Raw genomic sequence first — 16,249 nt, 5'->3', positions numbered from 1 at the left:
CTCTGCCCATCACAGAGGTGCTGCAAGACACAGCAGACTCCCACGGTATTCATACATCCCACCATTGCAAGAGCTGCAGTAAAGTCTCCTGCCTGAACCGCAGAATAACTTGGGGCTTATGACGTTCACAAAATAAGGCCAACCCCAGCAGCAGCACAGGGGGCTGTAGCCCACATCCTGGAGGCAAGGATGGGCATGCCAGCTGCATGCCAGATACAGATTAGGGAAGAGGATACAGGCATGTTATTGCCCTCTGCGCTAGCACCCCATTTTCTGCACAAATATCCATCCCCAGCACGGGAAAGCAGGAGGGTGCTGTGGCACACAGCTGGAGTCAGGCTCCCTCCCAACTTCACCCTGGGAGGCTATTTGTGCTTTTTATTGTTTGCCTGTTTATTTTCAGGTGGCTCTTCCGCAGCCTTGTCACTCAGCTGGTTTCTAACCGACCTGGCAGGTTTTTACTGCTCCCTTCCTGGTTGCTGGCAAAACAACAAAGTGTGGGATTTATAGGCAGCGACTCCCTCACAGTAGCTGCAAGTAAAGCGTCCTCCCGAGGAGAGGAAGCCTTGCTGACAGCTGCCTCTGTTTGAGATGTCTGTGTGTATTTAGGCCCTGCTCCATCACAGCACTGTAGCACGCACTCAGCATCGGGCACATCCATGCTGCTGTCACTAGGCTACACAAAGTAAGGTGTGTGCTCAAGTCTTTGTGGGCTGTAGGGCCTTAAAGCCCTGCTTTATTGTCCTGGCAAGTCGTGGAGTCATTGTGTAGCTTGCAGTGCCCCAGGTTGATGATTTACAGAGCAGCTGAAGAGAAAACTTGCAGCACGCAAGTACCTCTGCAGTAAAAAAAAAAAAAAAGCACAGAATAACCCACTTGATTAATTCTGGGGAGAGGCTTTCAGGAGCGAATATGCATTTATTCTTTTTAATAGGCACTTCGGCCACAAAAGTCTATCAGCTCGGCACAGTTTTCTCTCTGCAAAGCACCAATAGGCAGGAATTGCTTCTAGAAGTCAGCAATGCATTCCCTATGAATTGCTAATAGGCACCATACAGGGTGCAGGGGCTAGCAGCAGCCTTCTAGTGATAGATATTTTCTCCAGAATTTAGTCAGTGCTTCCACCCACTCCTTGTCTTGCCTATTCATCTCATGCCAAGCTTTCTTTTTTTCCCTGTTTTTTTTTTTTTTTTTTTTTTTTTTTTTTTAATATCTTTGACTTTGTTATGAGACGTTCCTTTGTGGGAAGCAGATGAGACTAACATTAAACCAGAAAGTTGTGAAGGTTTCTAAAGAGGCCGGCATAGTCTGGCAAAAGTTTTATTCCCCACGAAGAAATATCCACTTATTATCAGTGAGCAGACTGTTTGGTGTAGACAATCCAGCACCCTAGTTTACTCTTTTTACTAGTATCCTCCACGAGCTTTGCTCTTTTGGAAAACCATTTCTTCAGCAAGATGCTGTAACCCAGTGCCCTTAGATCAGCCATCCCTGCCCCTTGCCAGACCACCTTCATTCTGTTCGCTCTCCCACTTCCATAGAAAAACTCCAAATGCAGTACAAGCAAAACTAGAAAGCCTTATTTTTACGGCCTTACACCCAGACAAAATTAGTCTTACTGGTAGGGGAAATCCGCTTGGTTGCTGAAACAGGAGCAGGAAGCAGCCGTGCCACATCGAGGCATCACACAGCTATGACTGAGGGTAGCAGCACTTAGCCTTAGAGTTCGTCAGTGAGCCACTGCCTCCATAAGATAACCCAAACCACTTCCTGATGTTTCCCTAAATTGCCTCTGAGACTTCTGCTCCCCCTTTGGCTCAGTAATGCAAGTTCCCTTCACTTTTATTCAAGAAGTGCATTGCTTTTACTGACAGGGTTGAAAATTTGCCTCGGATTTCTGCTAAGTAGAAGTTGGGCCTTATTATTCACTCATTGTCCACAAGGTTGGTCTACAGCAACAAAGAACAGATGTGAATTTGAAATGTAAAGCTACCTGGTGCCATCACCACATAATCTGTGTTACAATAATGCTCAGTTTTCATCCGACCTTCAGAAATCAGCAGATTCAATTACTTATAGCATTTGCTGAAGATCCTCCAGGGATCTCACCATAAATTATACTGTATTCTACAAATAGATATGACAACACTAATCAGCAAATTAAGTGACAGTGATCATTCCTGCAGAGATACTTAAACATCTGATTGAGCGGGTGTATTGGACCTGCATAGCCTACAGCTTTAGTCTTCAAGAGGTGCAGCTCTCATGCATAGGAAATGCTGACCTTGCAGGCATGAACCTGTAGGTTACCTGAGATATCTAATAAAAGAAAAAGGCTGATGTCTCCAAGCAAACGCTAATAGACAGTGATGGATGGTGACTGTAGTCCCGTCACAAGTATTTTGCCCTGTTTGTTTCTACCCACTCAGCTTTACATGACAATTTCCAGGCTCACCAGAGCTGATGGGTGACTTAGGTGTGACACTTTCTAATTTTATTAATTTTATAAAATATTTATATTTATTAAAATATTAATTTAATTTTTCTAATTTTATTAATTCAAATTACTCTTTCCCCACCGGGGAATGCCCCCCCGCCCTGCCAGGTAGACCTAAGGCAGTACTTTCTGGAGGTGCACTCAGGGGCCTACTCAAGAGTCATTTCTCAGTGGATGTGGACTGGTCCTTGCCCCATCTCTGCCCTCCTTGCCCTGTCAAGTTGCAATGGAAAAGTCTTGACTTTTTAAAACACAGTGGTATCAGCCAGCTGCTGCTGGGACTGTGCCCCATGTGTTTCACACATGACAGGCACTTCAGCAAAAGCAAAAACACTAGGCTGGGAGGGCAGTGCATAAAAAGGGCAAAGCCAGCGGCTGCAAAAGACCTTCTAGAGGTCATGGAGCAAAGGAGAAAAGTCACTAAAATAGTAGGCAGAGTGCATGAGCTAGCGCATGGTGTATGGGCTGAGTCAGGCTCCAATAGTAGGACTGTAGTGGGGACCAGGCTTGTAAGCCTTCAGCAAAGAAGCATGCAGGAACCCAAGTCTCCGCTCTGCTGGGAAGGTCAGCCAAGCGATCACAGAGACGCATCCTGCACTCGCAGGCAGTGTCACCTTCATGTGGCCCCATCCTCAAGCCTTTCATTAGGAGCAGGTGCCACATGAGGTGGGGGCAGCATGGAGTGGAGAGGTGTGATCACATCTCCTACTGCAAGCTGTTATTTTGACAGCTCTATTACAGTCATATAGAAACAACTCCTGGGAAGTGTAAAGTACCGTAAAAAAATCCAGGAAAATCATCTGTCCTGCAATATGCCAGCTTTCACTGAGGAAGACGACTAAAAGCCAGTGAGAAGATATGTGGTGTATTCTTTCTAGGGCTTTTTCTTTGGCCACAACAAGTTATCATTCACCTGAAGAACATTGTTTCTTCTCCTACTAAAGTCTGGTTAGTCTGTCCCCTGTTTAACTTCATAGCAGCTCTCTTCCCCAAGGGAAGTCTTTTTCTTTGAGCCAAACCAACTTAAGGAATGAACAGCCCTTTTCTGAAATACCTTGCTTGGAAAAGCAAACAACTTATCCCAGGAATCACTATGCTCAGAGTGCAAGTTCAACTCTGATTGCATTCACATGAAGTAACACCGTTTATGGAAAACACTGCTGTCATTTCCTAATCCAAGTGCCAACAGTGCCAGCTACTAGTACGCAGACACACACAGTCTGATCAGGCCAACAATTTCCTTGCCAGCACCTTGAGAAAGGTTCCTCCCCATCATTTCTCAATTTAACAGTTGTGTCACATCCTATGTAAACCAAGGTTTATCTCATACAAAAAACACACCACCACTCAAAGGAGTATGATAATGTCTTGAGACATCTCTGGAAGAGCAAACAGAGCCATGTGCTCAGCCCAGAGTGTGACTGTAGCAAGGCAGCTCTGCTGGGACTCAAGCCATATACTCCCACCGCTTTGCTGCTCTGGGAGCCTGCGGTTGCATGGAAGAGTGGGCTGCCTGAAGAATTCCTTGCCCTGTTCACCTTTGGGTGACAGAGATCTGTCTGAATAATCCAGCAACATGCTGGAAGTGGATATTCTCAGAGCCAATAAAACCAAAACTTCAGGTATTTTCTTTCCTCCTCAACCTACCCCAGCCACACACAGCACTGTGTAGCAACAACATCTTTTAGCTTAACACAAACAATCCTGCTCATTTGTGTTAGCAATCTCAACAGATATGTATACGCACTCCACTCTTTTTGACCTTTCTCTCCCACCTTTGGAAAGAGAAGCAGCAGAAGTGCTGATGGAGGAGCTCTGGTCACACTCCTTTCCAGTTTCTGGTGGCATTTACTCAACAGTGATAGTTGGTAAGGAAGACACAAACGGCTTGCTAGTCAGGTGCTCATTGTGGAGCCCTGCCCGGAGGAAATTCCTGTCAAGTACTCTAGACATTCACTGTGACTTTGTTGCATTTTTGCTTCGTAAGAGGTATCCTGAAAAGTTAAATTTCATCCCTCATTATTGCAAATTATTCCCACAGCTGAAGTGCTTTTTGTCTTAGGCAAAATACCACAAATTGGTGCTGTACTCTGTTAGTTAAGGGAGGCTCAATCAGCATCACTCTTCTGTCAAGGGAATGCCTTCTTTCTGCACCTGACACTTCTTGTGAAAGGGCTCTTACCTCAAAAGGGAAAGTTTTCAACCTAAGGAGCAGCACCCAAGTGCTGCTGGCAGGAGGCAACCTCACTGGCAGCTTAGAGGTGCTTCAAGTACTCTACAGATTGATGTAGTTATTTTATTTCTTTCACTTACAAACCAATGATGCTATCAAACACTTCCACTAGAGATCAGGTAGCAAGGATTGAACTGTGGGAAGTAACACTGCAACTTGGCTTAGCAAATCCACATGCCATTGAAAGATTATTTCATTTTGAAACAAAAATATAAAATCATTAATTTACCCTCTCACTTACTTGCTCACAAGCAGACAAAAATGCACGTCTGGATAGCTCCACAGGCACGAGGATTCTGGTATCCAGGGGGTGTGTCCAGGAACATTTGTGATGCCATGGATAGCAAATAATGGCTTCTACAAACCCCAGGCATTGTTTTTGAAGCTTTCTTACACCCTTCAGGAGCTGATGAGGGTCGGTCTCTCCACCCTGTCCCACCTGTGAGGCATTAGGATTGATTGGCTCACTCTGTCTCCTGCATTGGGTTGTCTGAGGAGCTGCCTGTAGAAATGCTGGACGTTTTGTTGCTTCCTAGAATATGTGCCTTTTGTGATTGTGCTGTTAGAGCAGGTTTGATAAAGAATGAAGCTTGGTGCCTAACACCTGTCTTTTGAGCCTTTGTGGTACTGCTGGGGAGGTCATGATGATACCTTCTGCTGCACTGAAGTGGTGCCTTTGCAAAAGCATCATCGTTTCACATCTAATGAATTACTAGCAGGTTTTAATGCCAGTGCCAGTTGATGGCACAGTCAGCAGGTCAAAGTGCCTTCAGTATTTTATGGTGCCCAAAAGTGTCAGTTATGTTCTCAAAGTATAGTTATTCAAACCTCATACGTATCGGCTAGTAAACCCTAATTTCTTGCTTCCCAAACTTCCTTTCTTTGCTCTCTCCAGCAACCTACAGTTTTGCTAACGAGCACACAGCCTCTGCACTCCTCACAGGACAGCTCTGGGCATAATTCCCATGGGGAACCTCAGATGAGGTGTTATTTTACCTCATGGGAGAAGTGTCCTGTTCTAGGGGTCATTTTTAGAGAATGCAGAAGGAAAGGACTTCACCCAAACGCTACAGACTACTGCAGCTTCCAGCCTACACACTTTCTGCCTGTCAAGAGGGTGATACAATCTTGCTTGTAGAGGACTGTACTGCTACAGCCCATTAAATTGGTGTAGCTGTCCTTGTACATCTGCCTGGAATATGGGAAGAGAAAATGCTGTTGTTTAAGCACATAAGCTCTGCTCACAGCTGAGGCACCTTGAGAATCATTGCAACTCGAGGCCATTTTTAACTTTCTGCTCTAGCCATCACCTTGGCGCAGTTTGCCAAGGGTGGATAGAGAGGCTTCCAGTCTCACAGAAAACGAGCCTTTTTCTTGCTTGCCTTTTTTGTGCACATATTTTTAAGGCAAGGCTTAGTCCACTGGGGCCACAGGCTTACTTGCGGCTTTGTGGGAGGCTCATCATACAATATTAATATAGTAAAAGCTACAAATAAGACCTTTTGCTTTCTCCCTTCCCCCTTTCCTGTGTCCTCTGCCATGGGTATCACTGCATTTTCTGGATGTTTATACTGTACCTCTTACATCTGGGAATGGTTACAGGAAAAATCAAGATAGGGCAGATATTTTAACCATGGAACACCAAAGAGAGTTTCATTTGTCATGAGCTGGAGTAATTAAAAGTCATTTCTGCATGTTTTGGATGAGGGATTCTGACTTCAGTCAGGGCATGAGCTGTGCAAAGTGCTTATTTTTATAGTTTTGACGTAAATCATGGAATGTTTTCCTTCTTAATTTGGAACATTTGCCCCAAATGTTCCAAGTCTGTGTAGATAAGTCCATGTTCTTTCCTTCCTTACAACATACATCCATACACACTAAAGTTGCAGGGTTGACTGCCCAAGTTTAGCTGTACTGAAGACAGGACCGGGACTTCTTTTAAAAATAGCAATTTCCAACTGTTCCTGTTAGGTCACTGATCCCAAGTTAGATGCACAATTTTACTACCTGTTAAAATCCCTCTTCTGCTCTGCAGAAGTGCCTTTGGTCATTTGCTTAACAAAACAAACGCGCCTCCCTCCCCCAAATCCAGCACATATACAAAAATAATTTCATTGTTTTTATCTTTTTCTCTGGGGATATTTAAATTGCCAACTTTGCTGAGCTATGCTCTCCCCTCTCATTCTGTTTCATGGGAGATGTTCTGTTACAGGGGACTCATGGCAAACTCACATTTTGAAATTTTCCAGAGGATTTAATATTAATGCACATTCAAGAGACCCAAGAAATCTTTCTCTTTTGAAATGGTAATATGCTATCAATAGCTTCTAGAGCTGGTATTGTTCAGCTTTCACAACTAGTTCAAAATACAGTCAGTGCAAACACATCTGATCCCAGGATGACAAAGATATATCATTTTCCAGGTCAATCACTGGCCCAGAGGATGGGAAAATGGTTGTTGGCTCTCCAACATTGATTTGAGAAAGCAATTTCAAATCAACCCATGTAATTGTTATCATTTAATGCTGAACTAGGAACTCTGCATTTCCAGCTGTAGCTTCTCTTGCTCATGGAAAGTCCTGCTTGGTCACCAACAAAAAACTCTTGAAAACCATAGGGCACATCTCGAAACCTCTAGAGGCAGATGTGGGAACAACAGAAGCTTTGATTTTGTTTTAATCTAAGTCATTGTTTAGGAATCAGTAATTACAATGCATGACAATGCAAAACCTTTCGAACCCATGAAGCCTGTTACAAATGAATCCACACGTAAGAAAAGGGTTTGTCACATGCACACTTTACTGTAGTATTGGGTGTGCTTTACCACTGATAAATAGAGCGCAATTAAATAGTGCTTTCCTCAGTCCCTATGGGTCGTGTCTGTGAAGTCACAGTGATGACCCAGCCAAGGATAAAGGTCAGGTAATGCTCAGCACAACCAAAGAATGTCAAAGAAGGCAAATGTAGCCTCGCTTCAGGAGGCTCCTTTTCCTTCAAAATCCCACCCTGGGCACATGCCATAGCCTGTACACTGCTCCTGCCCTCGGGCTAGCACAAAGTGTTTAAGGCCTGCATGGTACATCAGATCAGGGATGTGATCTGGCTAGGAAAGAAGGAATATCTCCTTCATTCCCCTGCAGCCATTTCTTTAATTGCTTCTGAGAAATATGTACAGAATATTATATGTGCAATCTCAGCTGTCAATCTTTGCAGCCACCCAGAGTCAGAAGTGATGGTGCAATATAGCTGCCAATCCCCTCAAGTTGAAACTTGGACTTAGTGTTTAACATCCATGACAAGCTATCAATTAAAATGCACTAAAATCCAACTCTCAAAACAGTTTAAGTGATTAATATTTTGAAGCTGCTCATATAGAAACAAAACATGCCAAAATGTTGGCTAGAACAAGCAACTTTGCACAACAATTTGTTTTACAGAGAGTACTCATTTGTTACAATAAAAAGCATGATGCAATCACCATTTCATTATTAAATGAGTACTTTTTTTTTTTTTTTTTTTTTTTTTTTTTTTTTTTTTTTTTAAGCAAATGTGGCAGATATATCGTAGTAGCAATAGGGGATTCTTAGCAGACCTGTGCCCGAACGGTGTGTTGATGCCTGCACACCTTGCTGTACAACTCTTCTGTCAAGAGAGCACAGATTTAGCCTGAATCCGGCAGCAGTGATCGCGAATGCCTGGCTGTTAGTATGCCTGAATAGGATTCATTTGCAATCAGATCCACAGTGTGGCTCAAATGGAAAGTTGCCTGGTAAATTGGTGTCATTTAATGTAACTAAGACTAGTCCTGTTCCTGCTGCAGCCGCCAGCAGATTGCAATTTTGTCAGGGAAAGCGGGATCAGGCACTGTTGGCTGGTGCCTGTATTTCTGCTGAGGTAAGGCATGCAAGCCAGAAAGATACCCCAAAATGGTTCTATAGAAATATCCCCCATTCCTTTTTTTTTTTTCCCCTTTTATAAAAATACAGCATACTTTTTAATCAATTACCTGTCTTCTGTAGCTCCCAGTGTTAGTGGTTTTATATCCTCCACTGATTTAGAGTCGCTAACTTTGATATTACTGCAAGTGTTATGATGTTTATTGATTTTTTGGAAGCATCATCTCCTGCAGTCATGTGAAAACAGTTTCCAGTTCACAAAGTAGGAACGTTCCCACCTCTGCTGCTTGCAAAGGAAGGTGCAAGAATACAGTCAGTAACTGCTGCAAGCACCGGTAATATTACTGATGATAATTCTTATCATTACAAATAAGAATAAATTTCTGATTTAAATCAGGAAGCCTCACAGATGTCCCTGATTGACTTTTGTGAGTAGGTGGCAGTACCAGGTAATAAGCCAACTCCTACCCTATGTGACTTTGCTGGTCCATCACCCAGCACATATACTACACTGATTTATACCATGACAGACTTACAGCCTTATAAACACTTCCCCAGTTCTGAAGGCCACTGTAAGGAACTAATTTGAGTGAGTGATACTGAGTGCTAATCCTACAGCACTCGCAGTTCTCCAAGAGTTCATAACATCTGCACCCACAATGCTGCTGAGATGCCGAAAGCTGGCACAGTTTGGACCCATTCCTCCTTTTGGCCTAGGGGTGAGCACAATGTTATCTTTTTCCACTATCTGAAAGAGGCAGATCTGGTGGCAATTTAAGGATCGTACATTATAATAGGCTATGGAAAGAATAGTTTGTACCCTTGAGCCATTCTCAGATCTTTCAACAAAATCAGACGTCTAAAGGAAAATCTAGTTCTTTGGAGAGCCACAGGGATTAGTAACACACCCAAGAGGACATAGGGGCCAGACTTGATGGGATTAGCGTGATCCACAAGCATGGTTTTGTCATCTGTGACAGATTCAGGCATATACTTCATGTCTCTGTGTTTTGTAACAGCCATCTGGAAGTGCAAATGGGAAAAGACCAGGGTATATTTCTATCACGGCTCTGGTTTGTCTTCTTGCAGACAATAACATCACCTCTGGCTTTTGCACAGAGCTGTGGGATGCCTTCTCTGCTGCTGGCTTGCACCACTCCTCTTTCTTTCTGACGAGATGAAAAAAAAAAACCTCCTCCAAACCATCTCCTATGCAGGAGGGAGCACTCCAGCATAAACTGCCATTTTAAAAGCCTTTCTTGATGTTGTACCTTCTGGAAGCTGAGCCTTGTGCAAGCCTCTGTGTCCTGATGCAAGCCTATCTGCTCCAGTACAGGCTCAGGATGGGAATAATGACTGGCACACAACCTCTCTGAATGACATTCAGGTGATTTTCAGGCAGCATGCTGAGCCCTAACACTGCCCATGCAGGGTTAGGTGCCAGGTTTTTAAGGCGTAAAGCAACTGCAAAACATAAAGAGGGGAGGAGAACCTGACACACTGCAGTGCCATGCAAAGACCCCCCCCTCTTTTGGTCCTAATACATGCCTAAAACCTCGCCATAGCATGCAGTAGACCTTGGTAGGCGTAACTCTGAAAGAGGGGGAATATTCCAGTAACACTGCAGCCAAGATGATCACAATCATCAAAAATATGCCTCTGGACTGGGGTGGAGTCCTCAGTCCTGCTGGGCATTTGTTGAGCTGTCAAACAAGATTAAAAAAAAAAAAACACCTGGTGCCCTTCTGCCCAATGCTAGGATAACCTCCCTCTGCCAGAAGAAAACAAAACAAAACAAAACAAAACAAAGGCTGCCTGTTCATTGCTCCAGTTGGGACAATTCCCATTAGAGACAGCAGGATCCATCTCCGGTTCCCTGAGAGCATCGCAATGGGCAGTCACAGTTAAACAGTTGACCTAAGGTAAATCTAACAAAATCTAACATGATCTAGGTATTAAAAAAAAAAAAAAAAAAAAAAAAAAAAAAAAAAAAAAAAAAGGCAAAAAACTTTCCCCCTGTCCAAAAGGGAGCAAGACCACCCAACCACCCTGAGTTGGTGTCAATACAGGGTTTTCAGTCCAGCTCCTTCTTGTAACATTTGATGATTCATTAAAAAAAAAAAACAAAAAAACAAAACAGCAGAGGATTCCCTAGTGGGCTGTAAGACCTCCAAAGAACTTTTGACAGCATCTTGAGATATTATTAAGTTTTCAGAATAGGTATGTGTAGCACAATAATTAGTTCCCCTGAAGAGACCCCAGTAATTGATGGATTTTTTTCTGATGTCTCTTATGAAAGTATGAAATGGCTCCTCATAGAAAAGCAGCATTGGATTTTCACTCTACATGCCAAACAAGCTAAAAATCAATATTAGTGCCTGGCTGGTAAATTCTGACACACAAAGAAGTCTGTGCTATGTGTCAGCAGACAGATTCGCAGCAGTGGAGGTAGTGTGGGCTTTGTCCCAGACCTGAATAAAGGAGCCAAAGGCAAAGAAACCCATGTGCCTGCTGAGAGGGAGGGTGCAGGTGAGGAGGTGGTGGCAGCGGGTAATTCCCCTTGATCTGCAACTGGGATTACAGCTGCTACTCCAGCCTCCAACAATCACCCTCTGTACATCTTAGAGAAACCAGAGAATCCTCATCTGGAGCAACAAGTTACAAGCATCGTCTTATAAAGCCAGTTCTTTACTTCCAGTGGTGCTCCAAAGTGCTCAGAAACTAAGTGTGCAATAAATAGGACACACTCTGCCCAGTGGCACTGCAAATATGTTAGAATAAATACCATATGGACTCCGTGAGTTTTAGGAGTGGGGATGCAAACCAGCCAGTCGGGCAAGCATTGAGAGAACAGCTGGGGGACGGAAATGATTTTCCTCGCCTCGACCGTCGCGAGTTTCTGCTGAAGCTGCTGCAGAGCGTCAGCTAGTGCCAAAGGGAGGGAAATGTTTTGAGAAATGAAAGTGGGACCCAGGAGAAGGGCAGGAACCTGCCGGAGGAATCAGTTTGTGTGAAAATCCAGCTCCTTTCCTTGAGACGTGCAGCTCCCATGCTGTTTTTAATACAACTATTTTTATGATAGCACTATATATAGTCAAATAGTACATTGCTGTGACTATCCTAATGCTTGTCAGTGATCAGAGCACAGGGAAAAAAATACATAGCTGTATTAACTCCATGTGGCGAGACACTACTGACTGTCAAATTCACCTCAACCCATGGACTATCCCATGACACAGGTGCAGTTAAAGATTTTTATGAGTATATGTAACATCCACCAGTGTCTGACCCCATGGCCGCCCCACAGCTCCTCCATCACATGGCCCGTGGCTCTGTCATCAGGGTCTGCGCCAGTGGGGACCAGCAGCATCCCACAGGAGCTAAGAACAGCAGCATTTCCACAGAGAGACAGATAATTTCATTCTCATTAGTTACTTTGACACGAGAAAGTTATCATCACTCCCTGATCTGTCAGCAGAATGACAGAGCGGGGAGTTGTTAAGCCTGATACAGTTTTTAAATTATGGAAATAGAAAGACCATTGCTTTGCATGAAATAACTCCAGCAGGAAGGGAGAGAGCACACACACCTCAAGCTGAATGTCCTCAGGGAAAACGAAGTAATTATTTTGTTGCTATCAAGGAGATACCAGGGTGTTTTCTTCCTATTTCTAGGCTTCTAAGATAATAGCAGGAGTTAACAGCAGCAAGACAGAGTCATTAGCTGATGAATACTCCAAAGCACTGGGCTAAATCAGGCCCTGTGCAAGAGAGAGCACACAAGATTTCCCAGCAGTGTGGGCTCAATTGCAGCCATTAGGACTTGTTCATCATGCTAAGCCAGAGACTGAAGGCACCTAAATAGTGCTGTATGAGAGGAGCTGGATATAAGGAAGAACTAGGAGTGCCTTTTCCCACACTAAAAAGAGACTGAACACATCCAAGAAGCACCGTCTCTGGATGAGCAAGGAGACACCACCTCTGCTCCCTTCACCCATCCAGGTGCACGGCAGAAGTCATCATGCTGAGTGACCCGGGGGCTGCTCTTAAAACAGCTTTTATCTAGAGTAGCACCACACCAAATACAGCCCCAGACCTGGGCCTGTTGCCACGTGTAGAACTGCGCCAGACGTGCCCCCCTCTCTGCTGGGTGCTGACAGCGCAGAGTGTGTGCAGGAAAAAAAACTCCTAGGGACTGGGGAAGGGCTTTTCCCTCTTCCCTCTCCGCTGAGTCTGGCAGCTGTCTGCAGGTTTCTGAGCTCTCGCTGCCCTGTGCACTGCAGAAGGAAGCAGCCTCTGTGGCCTCCTCCGGTCTCTAAATCACAGCAGCAAACAGCCCTGCTGCCATTGCAGGCAGTGGAGGTGGTGCTTAAAGATCAGAGGCAGTGTTTTGGAGCAGCAAAGTGAAAGCAGGGGGTAGTATTTATTTACTAAAGGGAAAGAGGCTTCTTCCTACTTCTAGGAGTCCCTCTACATCAGTAGAGGCTTTTCCCCTAGATGGAAAAGGGAGCTTGAGGGACCAAGCTCTTTGCTGAGATCCTTGTACCCTTGCATGGAAATCGTGGCACACACCGGGCGCTGCCTCCTCCTCCTGCTCCTCTCTTGGGCTCTGTCTCCAGCTGTTTCCCCGAGGCCGGCAGGCTGCCCTCGATGAGTCAGCGACGTCTCTCACCGCAGACTTCGCGGCTCTGCTTCCAGCCAGAGTTCATCTGCTCGGCTCGGGTGGTGGCGAGCTGCGAGAGCACTGGGGTTGATTTTCTTTATTTATTGCTCCGAGCTCCTGGGATGCCACAGTTCTACAGATTTATGTCCTTGGAGAGAGGCAGCTCACTTTCTGAGAGATGTCCCATATAACTGAACCGTAGAGACCATGCTCAGCATTATGCTGCCAGCCTTTGCAATTAAGAGGACATTACAAATCCTTTTCCAAGGGAATTACAGACTTTTGGGGAAAAACAAAAACCAAAACCAAACAAACAAAAAACCACAAACAAACAAAAAAACCTGCTCCAAGAGCAGAACAAGATTGCACTAAGATTCATGGACCTTGAGGCCAGGAGAGACAGCTGGATCACTTAGTCTGGCTCAGTGGCCCTGCAGCCATTGCTCTCCTCTCCGCTGTGCCTGCACAGACTGCATAATGCAAGTAACGCAACGTGGCACAGTCCTCTGCCCCTCAACAATCACCTTTGCTTTCAGTACTTACAATTAATCACCTCTGGTGAGTTTATATAGAAGGAGAAAAAAGAAAGAATATTGTGCCTTGCCTCTCACATGCTTGCATACAGCTTCCAGTTCTTGTCATGCTTCCAGGAGGTTCAAGTGCTCCTCAGCTTCTGGTGGTTTTCCCGTGAAAGCCTAGATTTCAGCTGTCAATACACAGCACTGGCAGGACTTTTCTCTGCACCTTTCTGAAAATCCAGACACAAAACTTGCACAGCGTATTTCACACCTTTAACCTCTCACGCAGCTGAAAGCAAGTCACCAGCTCCGCTTGCAATTCTCTCAGCTCCAGGGCACATGCTGCTGCTGCCACGGGCAGAGCAGATGAATGCAGCACCACTTACTAACTAAACATGCAATGTTATCTAAGAGTAGAACAAGGCTTGTTTCTTTCTTTCTTTTCTTTTTTTTTTTTTTTTTTTTTTGAAAACAAACAAAGAAACAACTGCCTAGGTCCCTGTTACAGAGGCTATATCCATGTATTTGAGCATGCAAGTTATCCCACTGCTTTTCAGAAACACTAATTACATTACAGCTTTCAGCAATGAAACCTCTCCTGCTCATTAGCTAGGCTTGCACCATTGATACTGTAGCAGGTTATAAATCTCTTTGCATTTGTCACGCTGGATTCCATTTGTTTCCAATTAGAGCTTTGTACCTCCTGTGCTACCTAAAGCCCTTCTACCTGCTCTGGCAGGCTCCAGCCAAGGTGACTGGCACCCCTCACCAGGAGGGGCAGCATGCTCCCCTCCCCACGTTTCATAGCCAACCTTCCACAAAGCCCAAGCCTTTAAAATTGTAAAATTGTTTCAGTTACACAATAGGTGACGTGTTACCTCCCCTCCTTTCCTCTTTACTGTTCGCAAGCTGAACACTTGGATTTTTAATTTCTTCCTTTTTTTTTTTTTTTTAATTATAATTTTTCTGAGATCCATCTTTCTTAGGATGCTATTCCCATGATTGCAATCCTGATGAACTCAGGAACCGCACCTCTACACCCACACACTTAGAAGAATTGGAATACAACTACATTGTGGAACGCTGCTTGGGTCTTTTCTCCTGCCGACTATCCTACCAGCGCACACTGCTGCAGAGCTTCCCTTTTCAGAGGACCTTTTTTTAATCCCAGCGCACATTTCTGCAGTCAGCTTCTTTAACTTTGCCAGTGACCATCACCAGCTGCTTTTTGCACATGGCTTTAATTTCCTGCACTGACCCTTTTGCCAAGTAGCTATTCCTTCATCACATAGGAAATCCTCATTCTCTTACTGAGCCTTTTAAGAAGAGAACAAGGCCAGGGCCCTGACCCTGAGGCAAAACTAGATCTAATGATGGCCAAGCAAATCCGGCTGTGTGCATTTAGGGATGCTCCACTTCTGGGCAGAGCTGGGTAAGGAGGTCAGCATTGTTTCAGCTCTGTGGGAAATGGCAGGGTCACAGATGTGGTCTCACTTGGCATTCAGGTGTCTTCTGCGTATGATTAGGGCTAAATCCAGGAGAGGATTTATCTGTTTTCAAATTAAGTAACACTTAAGTAAGACTTGGTTCCCTGATGCCAGGTGTCAGAAGTGAAAATCAGATGCAGAGTTAGGATCTTCTTACTCCCTCTACAGTTACCAGGGTAAGAAAGAGGTCTTTGAATGAGAGCCCAAACAAGCCACATGCAGTCACTGAAGCCAATCTGCCGATCAGAAATGCTGACCTGAGGTTTGCAGCTGAATCTTGGTGGCTTCTTGGTGGGTTTGCAGACCCCACTTGAAGCTTCAGCAAGGCTTGCTTTGCATCTGCAGCTGCATGAGAGCACACAGCTCTGCCCCTGCTGCCTGGCCTCTGTGACACCGTTGTCCCCTTGGTTGACCTCCAAATAGCTCTTCCACACATCTAAGCTTGTCACCCTCTCTCCTCAGCAGCCAAGTCAGTCTCCTGTGGCCCAAGTACAACAAGTGCTGGGGACGTCTGCTCGGCTGACTGTGAGAATCCTGCCTCACTGAGCCCCGCGGGAGTCAGGGGTTATTTCCCAATCCTTCCCATGGCCTGCTGGCTTCTCCTGCTGAGCTTGCTGTCACTATCTGTCCTCCTCGTTATTGGGGTCTCCCCCTCATCCTCCTGAAAGTCTTCCCACCACACTGCTCCCTGACCCCACTCATCCACGCTGCATTCCTGTCTTCCTCCACTCTCCCACCTCACTACGCAACAAAGCCTCTGCAAAGCCCCATTCTTGATGGTTTCACACCCCACTATTCCTTCATCAGGAAGGAAACATACCCATTTTTCTCTTCTTTTGCAGTGTTCCACCTCCATTTCTTTCCTTTTTTTTTTTTTTTACTCTGTTGTGTCAAATTCATGGTCTCGATATTCAGCTCTATTCCTCCCTTCTTTTCTGCTTTTACACTGCGCCATG

General features: G+C 44.9%; 1 protein-coding gene and 2 long non-coding RNA genes across 4 annotated transcripts in view; 1 reads left to right on the top strand and 2 right to left on the bottom strand.

Annotated features, from left to right (window-relative positions):
* PLCB4 (phospholipase C beta 4) overlaps positions 1-5,054 on the bottom strand; it is a 233,445-nt gene extending 228,391 nt beyond the window's left edge. Inside the window, exon 1 of the mRNA XM_084513193.1 lies at positions 4,972-5,054. The gene's annotated coding sequence lies outside the window, so the exon portion shown is untranslated. The remainder of the gene's footprint in view (positions 1-4,971) is intronic.
* LOC311433724 overlaps positions 1-16,249 on the top strand; it is a 40,622-nt gene that overhangs the window by 22,772 nt on the left and 1,601 nt on the right. The gene's annotated exons all lie outside the window — the stretch shown is intronic.
* Positions 13,030-15,096, bottom strand: LOC311433725. 2 transcript variants are annotated; one of them, XR_014690921.1, is made up of 2 exons: positions 15,065-15,096; positions 13,030-14,036 (listed from the first exon to the last, which is right to left on the bottom strand). It is a non-coding gene; the product is annotated as an uncharacterized lncRNA (long non-coding RNA). The 2 variants fall into 2 exon arrangements; XR_014690922.1 differs by having other exon boundaries at positions 14,924-15,080.

This window comes from Aythya ferina, assembly GCF_964211825.1.
Source record: "Aythya ferina genome assembly, chromosome: 3".
NCBI lineage: Eukaryota > Metazoa > Chordata > Aves > Anseriformes > Anatidae > Aythya > Aythya ferina.
This window is presented reverse-complemented; position numbering and strand designations above follow the sequence as displayed.